Source organism: Drosophila navojoa, chromosome 2 (assembly GCF_054131105.1).
Source record: "Drosophila navojoa isolate 15081-1374.11 chromosome 2, UAZ_NAV_1.0, whole genome shotgun sequence".
Taxonomy (NCBI): domain Eukaryota; kingdom Metazoa; phylum Arthropoda; class Insecta; order Diptera; family Drosophilidae; genus Drosophila; species Drosophila navojoa.
Window position 1 is genome coordinate 21,287,571 of NC_142890.1, and position 12,018 is coordinate 21,299,588.

The window sequence follows — 12,018 nt, forward strand, 5'->3', positions numbered from 1 at the left end:
AATGGTGGCTGGTCGTGCAGACCGCAGGACTGGTAGACAGATAATCAGAAGCGGTCCGCAGGCCACATTTGGATGAATGGATTGGGGTGCGAGCATGGGTTCGTTTGTATTTGATATACCTTTGGCATTTGTTCGGGGCGACTTATTAATCCATAAGCCATTGGTAATTCTTTTTTATGCATGGATTGAATGAAGGCCGCCCCACACTGTCGGATGCAACCCACATTCATAGCTACTGAACTTTGCACCGAAAGCAAAGCCAAAATCAAAGTCAATAACCAATGCCATCGATAGCGCCATAAATGTCCATATACAGTCCTTATAGACACGTTACCTGCCGACTAGCCGACCAGCCGATGGCCGCCTACAATACATACGACTCTATATGTGTGTGTGTGTGTGTGTGTGTGTGTGTGTGTGTGTGTCTGTGTGGTGTGAGCCGACGCTATGTGCAGGCCTAAGTTGACCAGCGGCCGACTCGGCGTATGAGTTATATGCAAAATGCGTGAGCTAGCTGGGATCAAATGCATTCTCTGTTTAGTTTTCAGCACATATGTATGTCGTAGTGTGTGTGTGTGTGTGTGTGAGTATGTACATGCTTATGTAGAATTATATATAGCCATGTACAGTTGATAGCGAGGGGCCTCGTTTTGGGTAAAACGATTTTTCTCCGGCTTGTCGATGCGCCCTCATCGCATTTATGCGTATGATGCACTCTAAGCATTCCATATATAGAAAAAAAATGCATATTTACATATATATATTTTTATGTTTGATAAATATCAATTTCAGTATTTTGAGCAAAATTGAAATCTTTTTCATTTAATGTTGCTGTTTGATTTCTTCAAATATAAATTATAAATATATTTATATACATAATTTTTTTGTTTGTTTATATTTTGTTGCTGCAGCTTAAGACTTTTGTTGCCTGATGGAAAAAAGAAAGGAATAAAAAATCACAATGAAGAAATGTGTTGCAACTCGCAGGGGCAATGAGAAAAGGCTTCCATACTTTTGCCCCGTTTTGTTTTTGTTTTTTTTTTTTTTTTTTTCTCTCTTTTTCTCTTCTAGCCGTTGCTGTTGTTGTGGCAAATGAAAACGAAAAAATTGCATTTGCTATGCATGTATGAGTGTGCGAAAAAGAACGAACAAAAGCACAAAATCAAAACAAGAACAGCACCACATGGCACAGACTGTGCGGGGATCGTGGTTGAGGATTGGACTGGGATTATAGGTGGCGCTGTCGCTGTCGCCGTTGCCGTTGCTGGCGGGGCAATCGAATTGAGCGCGAAATGGAGGCAGCAACAATGCGCAGCTAGGAGCAACAGCGCGCTCCCAGGCCACACACGTCCTGCACATCTGTGTGTGTGTGTGTGTGTGGGGGGGTCTGTGGGTGGAAATGGATTGCCAGATGAATGGATGAATGTTTTAGGTAGATGTTAGGGCCGACTGCTGCATTTTCGCTGTCCATACGCAACTGCATCGCGGGCAGCGCAGTTAGCAGTGCACCAGCAGACCTCCCGCCCCACGGGCCGTTTGGGTGGTGCATTCTGCGTTGCATACTTTTTGGCGTTGTTTGATTTTAGGCATAGCAAACACAAAATGCGTTCGCCGCTTGATTGGGGATGGCTAAAAGGGTGTGCTTCAAGTATGTGCATTCTCTTACTGCCCCTATGTGTGTGTCCATATGCATGTGTGTGTGTGTGCGTGTGTGTGTGTGTGCAGAGCTGCTGCCGCCATTGCGCTGCCGTTGTCGTCGTCGCGCTTTGTTTTGATTTTTCGCGACTGAGCGCGCGTTGCTGTCCATATCGTCCCCGTCCCAGTCCGCTCCTGTCCCTATGTGTGCTTTGGATTTGTCCAGCACTGTGCATATGTGCGCCTCTCGTCCCTGTGTGCTGTGTGCATGTGTGCATGTGTGATGTGTGCTGTGTGGATGACTGTGCGGCACTGCACATGTATGTACATTAGCAAAGCGACGTCGCCGCTGCCATCGCAGCAAACATTTTTTTGCGCCAATCACCAAAACCAAAAACGACGAGGACAATTCGCAGTGCGCTGCCGTTGAATTTTTTCTCGCTTTTCGCGCCCGCCACATCAACGCGCACGGCCAGCGGCCACTTTCATCAAGCGAGCTTTGGATCGGTGCTGTGGTGGGGCGCCGGTGCAGGGGAGACTTTACAATCAAATCGCGCTGCAGCGACGTCATCGAAAGCAGCGAAAGCAGCGACAGCGACGCTAGCTAGCGCGACCGCCGGTCTGACAACGGCGCTGGCCGTCATCGTTAACAATTTTTGCACAACATTGCAACAGAAAACTGCTAAACGCGAAACAAGTTGCGGCGTTTTTTCAGCTCCTCGGGTCCTGTCCACGCTGCTGGCTTAGTACGCAGTCAGGCAGTCAGGCAGGCAGACAGACAGACACGGCAGGCAGGCAGACAGGCAGGCAGGCAGTCAAATTACTAGGCTCTACCAGGCAATCGGCAGGCAGGTCGACAGTCCAGTCCGCAGTCTTCGCAGCGCATAAATCACAGTCTCACAGCCAAGCCGAGACACCGCACAGACTCTAACTCTAACTCAAACTCCAACTGAAACTCAACTCGAACTCAACTCTAGCTCGAACTCGAACTCGAACCCAAACCCAAACCCAACTCGCAGCCCAGCGCATCGCATCGACAAGAAAGTGAAACACCAAAAGAAAAACATCTCTGCGAGGGTGCGTGCGTGCGTGCGTGTGTTCATGTGTGTTTAGCAAAAAAGTGAAAGTGCATAAAAATGACTTGAAGTGCGAGTGAAGAGCCAGCCACAAAACAAAACAGAAAGAAAAAAAAAAAACAAAAAAGAAGAAACGTATATATACACCAATACCCCGCCACACGAACTGGCAACTGGGGCTTAACGCCTTTCGGTTCAGGTGGCTTTTGATACGCGCCTCGAAATGCCGCCGCCGCCGTCGCTTGCCGAGCAGCCCCAACATCAATCAGCAGCTGGCATAAGGCGCTCCACTGTGCTCCAAGTGCTGCAGGCGCCGTTTCTGAGCGCCGCTCAGACTCCATCTTGAATGTGAGTGACCGCCCACCGCCCTATGCTGCCATCCATGCACAACCCAAAGACAATGTAAACGCCGGCGTTTAGCATGTAGGCAGTTTTTTCTTCATTTCCAAACAACCAACCAACAAACCAGCCAGCCAACAACAAATAATCAAATAGACAAAGTTACATTTTTACCAATACGATAAGCAGCAGAAGCAACAACAGCAACAACAACACGCAACGCATTTTGTTCGTCAACAACAACAAAGCAAACAACAACCAAAACAACAAAGCAAAAGTTATTAAGAAACTCAAGTAATTAGTAACTTGTACTAACTAACACACATATAGATATATATACACATATATATATACTATATCTAATAAGCAGGCAGTCAGTCAGTCAATCAGTCAATCAGTCAGTCAGCAGTAACTTCCAGTTTCAGTTCCGAACCGGTTCCGATTTGAAGCAAAATTCACGCGTCTGAATTTGATCTCGTCTCGAGTTGAGTTTTCCAATTTTCGGTCAAATAAATTTTGTCTCGGCCAAAGTCTAACGGCAATTTAGGTTTTCTGCAAATTCAGACGTAACTCTTTAGTTAATTAACCCATTTAATTGTGCATTTCGGCGTTGAACATTTGGGCGAATAAAAACAAAAATAAATAAAAATTAAAAGCAAAACAAACAAAAAGTTTGAAAAGAAATTCAAATCAAAACCTACGAAATTACCTGAAAATTTTTGAAACAACTGAAAAATCTACGAGAGCAGCAGCACGGAAAGACGGAGAAGAGATTCGAAGCAAAATTTTACATATTCAAAAAAGAATTACAATTATTTACAAAAAGGAAAAATAATCACCAACAAATTATAGAAAAAATTAAACGAAAAAAACTCAAAAACATTTAGTAAAAATTTTAGGAACACAAAAAAAAAATTAAATAAAATTATTGTGATGTGATATTTTTTCGATATACTTTTATTGTTCTGGTAAGTAAACATTACATATTAAATATTATAAATATAAAATATGGTATATAATATATTCATTTATATCATTATATATTTTTAAGATTTCTTATAGTTGTATTTCCCATTAAAAATTAGATATCATACACTGAAAAAAAATATACCTTTTAGAGAGAACAATATTTGGGGCATTATAATAAATGCATCAGCATAAAAAAACTTCAATTAAGGCTTATTTTATATAATTATATAAAAAAAAAAAAAAAAAAGTTTGTTAATTTTTGTATTTAAATACCAATTTGTTTATTGATCTTATCATTTTTTATTTTGTTTATGTGAAAAAAAAAACATTAAACATGCATTTCAATTATATTTATTTATTTTTATTTTCGATTGTATTTATCTATTTTTTTATTTATGAAACCTCACTCTATAAAAACATTAATTTTCTTTTTGTACAAATGCAAATTTTCGAAACAAGTTCTTTTTTTATTGACTGTTTTTTTTTTTAAATTTATTTTTATTGATGTATTTAACTTAAATATAATTTTTTTGTTATTTTGACTTTAAAGTTTTTTATTTCGATTTGATTTTTTTTTTTATAATTTATGAGAATTGTCTAATATAAAATTATATTGTATTATGATTTCTATTACATTTTTTTTTAAATACCATTATTCTTTTGAAGTTAAAGAAACAAAGAAATTAGTTTTTAGATCTGAGACACATGAAATATAAACATTTAAATTTTGTTTTAGTCAGTTTCTTACTTTTTATCAGTAAAATCAGAAAAGTTCCTCATATTTGTCAGAAGAGAATTTCGATCAAGTCTTCGCAGTCAATTGAGTGAGTGGGCATAGATCGTTGATCCCTCCCCAGAAACCATTCCCATATCTGTCCACCCAGTAGAAATCAGCTTCGACTCGGGTTTCCTTGTCGTTCGCTCAGAGTTTTGTTCGCTGTCGTCGTCGGTGTTGGCGCTCAGCTGCAGCAGAAACACACAGCATCAACTTGGAGCTCTCGGCAGGAGGCTGCTGCTTGTATGTGTATGTATACAAACGCATGCCGAGCTGAAGGCTTAGTTGTAGTAGTAGACTTTTTGCTTTTCTACATTCCCGCACACACATTCGCATATGCACTTGCACATGCACATGCACATGCACATGCATACGAATGCAATGAGCGCCGTCAAGTTTGGGACACAGGCACATAATGTAAACAAGGACATGCGCAGTGCAACGCGAACCGCGTTTCCCCAACTGGAGAAATGTTGCAATGCATGCGATGCAATTGCCTGCCAACTAGAAGATAGTGGACCGAAGAGGATGCTGCACTGTGGGGAGGGGTGGGCTGTGCATTTACCAAACTGTATTTGGAGTACATGGCGGCGATGCTAGCGTCGCTGTCAACGTCAACGTCAACGTCAGCGTCAACTTGCCACAATTTAGATGGCCAAAAAGGAGATGCAACAAACCCAACCATCGTGTGAGCCTTTGCCGGCAGTCGGAGAGTGTCAGTGAGAGAGCCGAATAGATGGAGAGTGTGAGAGAGCGAGACAGAGAGGCAGCCAGACAGAGAGAGGGATACCCAGAGGGAGGGCAAGTGAGAGAAAGAGAGCGATTGAGGGAGCGAGAGAGAATGAATGAATTGGCTGCGAGTGCAGCCCGCAGTGCCAAAAGCATGCAATGCAAATGCACTTGAAGTGCGAGGCACTGGCGGCGCCTCCTGCATGCAGGAGGAAGCAGACACACACAAGTAGTCGTTGCTTCTTTTTTGTTTTGTTGTCTCTTTTCGGCTTATTTTTAGAAGTTATGCCTACTGGTCCGTGCCCCTCGCCCCACCCGCGCCGTTTATTTACTTAACCAGACTCGTAACTTTTACATGGACAGCAGCAGCAGGAGTAGCAACAGCAACAGCAGCAGCAGCTGTTCGTGGAGGCTCAGCACGTGTAGCAAGCAACTGGCCAGAAGAAGGCTGCCTACCCTCACACTCCCGCTGCAGGACATTGTGCGTTGCAATTCTGCACTGTTGATGACCATGATGATGAGCACGACGAGGCTGTCTGGCCTCAATGGGTGGTTGGGTGGTTGGGTGTTTGGACGGGGGGCTGCATACGCACAGCCTGCTGCTGCACTTCTTTATCGTAATCGTTGTCGTTGTCGTTGTCGTCGTGAGCGTGGTGCGTGGTTGGTCGGCTCAGTGGGCAGCCGGCTGTGGGCTGCTGCGAGTATGGGCTTTGGGGAGCGCGGGCTTGAGTGGGCTGTGTGGCTGACCCAGCAGAAGTGTGGCCGCGTAGACGTTGCGTAGATGCAGCGCCAAGTTTTTTCTATTTCTTGACGTGCAGTTTTTTGAGAGGCTGGTCCACCCACCCGTTCGATGTGCGTTTAATGCAGCGTGTCGCCATGCAGTATATAGACGCTTTATATATAGAGCGCACTGTTCTCCCCAACTCTCCATGTGTGTGGTGTTTGTTGGATGCATGTGTGTGTGTGTGTGTAAGTTTCGCGCGCGCGAGCTTTGAGCAAGGAAAAAAACTTATCACAGAAACTTTTACATAGGACTTGTATAGCTAGTCAATAGGAGGGCCAGAGCCACTGCCACTTCCACTGCCGCTGCCCCGCTGCATTTTGCGCGTCTGGTGCTATTTTTTTTGGCGGTCGCACTGGTTGAGAGGGGCAGAGTTTCAAAGGGGCTCTGTGTGTGTATGGGACAGAGGTGCTGGGGGGGGCAGCCATCCATGTACGCGTCGTGCTCGTCCGAGTTATGTTTTGTGCCGTGTGTTGTATCGTTGGTAGCTGTTAGCTGGTCGCTAGTTGATGGAACGCCGAACGCATCGCAGATCTATCGGCATCGGACGTGCGGGTAGTTGGCATACGGCTTCTGGATGTCTTTTGAGTGCCAGCCAACATTGCTTTTTTATATTCTCGGCTCGACGCACTGAGCAAAAGGACGCAAAACGCACGCAGTAGCGCCAGCAGTAGCAGCAGCAGTGGCCGAGTGGCAAACGGTTAACGGGCAACGCGCCGCGGAGAAGTCCTAGCAGAGACAGAGCTGGTCCAAGTCGTCGACGGTTCGGTTCATTTTCGGACTTGCTTATTTTCTAAAATACTTATACACACTCGCATTCGCATATAAAAACCTATATTATTATATATACATATATTATATATATATAAAATATATATATAATATATATATATTAATATATATACATTTATATATATACATATATATATAGATAGATAGATGAATGCAAAGTGCGCGCGCGTTTACCGCCCCCGAAGTCAACCTCGAATCGGTTCGCATTGAGTTTCGAATGGCATCAAATACTATTCATATACAATAAATAAAAAATAATATATGTATGTGTATATGTATTTATATATATTTACATATATATACATATCTAATTCAGCCAGCAGTGAACGCGAGTGTGAGTGCGTGTGATTGAAATTCTAATGCAATCGCTTGGATTGGTGCAACGCATGAAAAGAATAAAACAAAATTCCCCCAAGCAAATCTATTTGGCAAATCTAATGGCGCCTAATTAAAAATAACAACAACAAATATTTAAATAAACAAAAAAGAAACCAAACCAAATATTCTGCATAAATACTTAAAATCATAAATCTCGACAATTCTACACAAGTTTCTCAAAAATAAACTCAAAGTTAATTTTCGCTTAACTTTTTCTTAACGTCTGCGTCGTCGTCTGATCACCGTTTGAGTTAACCCTTTCCCAATGGCTGCCTCCAACTCAGAAACTAACCCCCCGTATCTATTTCTGGAACATGAAACTCAATTTAATGATTTACTTAAGTTTTAACAACTCAACAACAACAACAAAAATAAATAAATAAAAATAAAATAAAATAAAATACAAAAGAAATAAGTTAACTGATTAGAGATAATCATTTTTGCGATCTCATGTGCGCATACAAATCGAAGCTGGTGCAGTTCGACAGATACTTTGACACATTTCAATTGCAAGAGCCACCAAGTTGGGATCCCTCGGATCGATCGCATCGCATTTCGTTAACGGCGACGGCGACGCAGACAAAAATGCCAAAATTGGCCACGCGCTGCTCACCGCAATCAACGAGCCGACACTTCAGACAACCAGCATTAGCTGTGGACTCGAGAGAGAACCTCAACATTGCCATGGATAAATAACATCAGTAAACTGTCCTGTAGGTTGATCCCACATAGAAACTCCACTTTTGCTTACGATATAGACTTAACAAAGATTTTGGGTGGGTTATGAGCAACTTTGACTTCTGAGAAATTTTCAGATTGCTTTGAAAATTTGATTGTATAGCAGATGCATAGTTGTTGAAGGACATTTAATTATGTCTTATTGTTACTATTTTTTTCTTATTTTATTAAAGAATAAGTTCACTTTATAAATAATATTTTGTTATTTATTTCTTTATTTTGCATTTTTATATTTTACATTTACATTTTCATTGATTTCTGTATATAATAATAAGATTTTCTATATATTTATATATTTAACAATCCATTTAATTTCACTCTTACCTAATATTCTACAAAAAGCATTCAAAATACTTGTTAGATTCGTGCGCCTGCAAAGGCAAGCACGTGCTTGCTGTGTTTTATATAGCAAGTAGAGCATGCTGCAAAGTAAAAGTAAAGAAAATGGGAGAGTCACACGCACACACATATACACATGCACCGAAATATATGAAATATATATGTTTTAATATAACTAAAATAAAGCGAGTTTCCCCAATGCCATATTCGCCTTGACTTTATCTGCTGCCGACGGTAAAAAGCGAAAGACGGGCATGAAAGGACTCACTCACACACACACAGGCACACTTGCTGCTTAATATCTGCAAATTGTATCTTAACTAATACACTTACAGCATGTATAGAATACATTATCTTAAGGAGCGCAACGCATTAAGTAAACAGCCCAGAAGTATTGCCGCCCTTTGCAGGGGTTGCTTGGACTGCCACCCACATAGCAAGCGCACACATCTAGACTCACACACGCACACACAATGCTCACACTCCATTTTGTTCTATTGCCCCAACGCGCAGTCAGCGCTGACGTCGCAGCTGACGTTGCAGTCGCTGCCACTGCTGCTGCTGTTGCTGCTGCTGATAGCTGCCCCTCCATGTATTTGAATTGCGCACTAACTCTAGCTCAAAGAGAGAGTTTTTTGTTGTGCTCCCCCTAATGTGTACGTGTATGCGTGTATCCTGTTTTTGCATTTATTTTATTGCCCGTGGGGGAGGCAGCGCAGTCAACGATTTTATTTGCAAAAAAAAAAAAAAGCCCAAAGGGGGAGTCGTTCGTATTTTGTGTTTGCTGTTGCCGCTGCTGCTGTTGCTGCTGTTGCTGTTGCTTTTGCTGTTGCTGGCTTTGCAAATCTACACCTGCCACCCGATGTCCTGCCAATGTCCTGCGCTCGCGTATTTTTTCGCGGCTGCAGCGGGAAAATGAATTTTTTTGCAAACGTTGTTGTTGGCGCTGCCTGCCAATACACGTATGCTCACTCATACACGCACACACATGCATACATACACACACAGCCTGCGATATGCGTCGCGGCAACGGCGTCGGCCTCGGCCTATTCGCGGCGAAATAATTTTTCGCATTTTTAGTACAAAGCTTCACATCAACGTCGTCGTACAAACAAATTTTTATTTTCGGATTTTTCAATTACGTTTTCATTTATTTTTAAGTATTAAGTTTGCGTGCACTAAAAAACAAAAACCAAAAACAAAAAACAAAAATCAATCAAAATACAAAACAACAAAATCATACAAAAATTATTCATATGAGTATATTGTACATGCATACGAAGTCTATCCTCGAACAAAAAGCAACAGCAAAAGCCAAGATACTTTTCAGTCAAGACAAACTCAAAACTCAAAACAAAACAAACCAAATTGAAGCATACTTTTTGCCGGTTTTGAAAAACGAATACAAAAACAAACCAAAATAGTCGGAACAATTTTCAAGTGCTATTTCGATCAAGGACCAAAAAGAAACTCAAGTCGATCTCTTTCCAAGTTATCAGAAGAATCTTTCAACTATTCCCCAGTATATATAATTTGTAATCTTTGCATTTACGTTGAACGCTACAAAAATTATAGCAAAAATCATATTTTATTTTGTAAAATAATGACAAGCAAAAGAACAAAAACAAAATAAGTAAAAACACGAACAACTACGAATAACACAAAATTCAAATGTAAAATCAAAAGTACAAAGCAAAGAAGATTGTTGGCAACATTTTTATAAGTATATACGTATTATTATTATTTGTATATATGTATTTTTTATACGACAACATCGCGAACAACAACAACAGCAACAACAACACGAAAAACAACAACATTTTCTACAGCAACAAATACGAAACGCACGTGATGCTCAGCGATTCCACGAACTGGTAAGCAAAACACGTTTGTGTGTGCTCAGATATTATGGACATTAGGCGAAATCAAGCAGAACGACAGAGCAACAAGATGCTGTCGCACTCAACAGTCGGGGCCTTAGCTTCTGTTTGCCTCAGTCTGCCGACTTCTCCAGGCCTTTCAGGCCAGCTCCAGCATTCCTAATACATCTTCACACGGCACAGCCTCTCTTCGCTCTCAGCGGGCGCACCCGAAGACTGCGAAGCCTTCGTGCATTTTCGGCTACTTCGTGCGGTGCTGCTTTCTAATTGCGCCCTCTCTCTCTCACACACACACACACTGGCTCTCTCTCTTTATTTGCCTGCAACTGTGTAAATGTCTCTGCCTATGTGTGTGTGAGTGCATTACATTAGCATGCAACACAGCAAGAGCAGCAGCGGCAACACTTCGGCATCCTTCGGGCTTCGGCTGCGTATGCATATGTCTGTGTGTGTGTGCCTGTGTGAGGGAGTGCGTCTCTTTGTAGCAGGCATGCTTGCTGGCTGCCTGCTTCTTCTAGTTCATCTTAAGCTACGCGCGCGTACGGTTCGCCACGCCGTTCGTGCTCGTCGGTTCAGTCGTCGCCTCGCTCGTGAGGACACTTCGTCATCGGCTCTTTGCCTTGTTGTGTTTCTTCGTCTAGGTATGTGTGCGTGTCTGCTTATTTGAATGTGTGTACGTGTGTGTGTGTGTGTGAGCAAGCGCACACTTACTTGCACTTACTGCCGCCTGCGTATAGGAAATTATCTGCTGCTGTTGCTGCTTCTGCTGCCGACTCTGCCGCTACTGCTGCTACGCTGCTACGTCGCCTAATACATATATAAATAATATATATTATTATATAGATATACATATATTTAAATGCGCACTTCGTGCCGCTCGGTGTACATAGAAAAAACAAGCAAGCTGACGTCGTTAGGTTGGAGCAAGCAAGCCAGCAAGTAAGCAACGACAACGACTGCCTGCTTGCAAGAAAGTGTTGCATACTTATGTGGGCAACTGACGTTGACGTCGCGACGCAGCAGCAGCCGTAGTAGCAGCGCCATCGCCTTGGTCTTTGGGTTTTCGGCATTTGGTCAAGCCAAGCATTTTACTTTTATATTCTAGAATACAAAATTCAGTACGTTTCTAGTCACGCGCGCTGGCAGAAGTTTTGCTTGGCGTTTCTGTCTTCTGACTGCCGACGTTGACGCTCGCCGCCTCGACTTGTGTAAAAATGCATTCAATTCAAATCAACTTAAATATAATAATCAATTAATATCCAATAAATTCTCAAATTAAACAACATCAAATCTATTATCAATGAAAGCATATACGCAGTGCATAAGCAACTGATGAAATTATAAATCAACAACAAACTTCAATTATAATTAATTAAAATTTTGCCAAATAATTATTTAAAAAAATAATACAATTAATAAATAAAAAATAAATAAATAAATAAGCTAAGATCTGAAATATTTCGCTGCTGTTTGTGGTACGTGAGAGTTGCTTGAAATTAAAGTGAGATTTTAAGATGAGTTGATTTGTTGAATACTTCAAAGCGGTCCACAGTTAGGCGCTCGATTAGCCGATTAGCCAACCAACGC

The 12,018-nt window shown here is 41.9% G+C and overlaps 1 protein-coding gene across 8 annotated transcripts in view; it reads left to right on the plus strand.

The window, feature by feature from the left end:
• The first annotated feature begins 2,819 nt into the window (after positions 1-2,819).
• pros (homeobox protein prospero) overlaps positions 2,820-12,018 on the plus strand; it is a 79,642-nt gene continuing 70,443 nt past the window's right edge. The window contains exons 1-2 of one of the 8 annotated variants that reach the window (XM_089256425.1): positions 6,760-7,067; positions 7,413-8,187. The gene's annotated coding sequence lies outside the window, so the exon portion shown is untranslated. Of the gene's footprint in view, positions 4,019-6,759; positions 7,068-7,412; positions 8,188-9,384; positions 10,426-10,887; positions 11,073-11,865; positions 11,907-12,018 lie in introns of those variants that run through there. The other 7 variants (XM_089256424.1, XM_089256423.1, XM_018111625.3 and 4 more) reach the window with 7 other exon arrangements.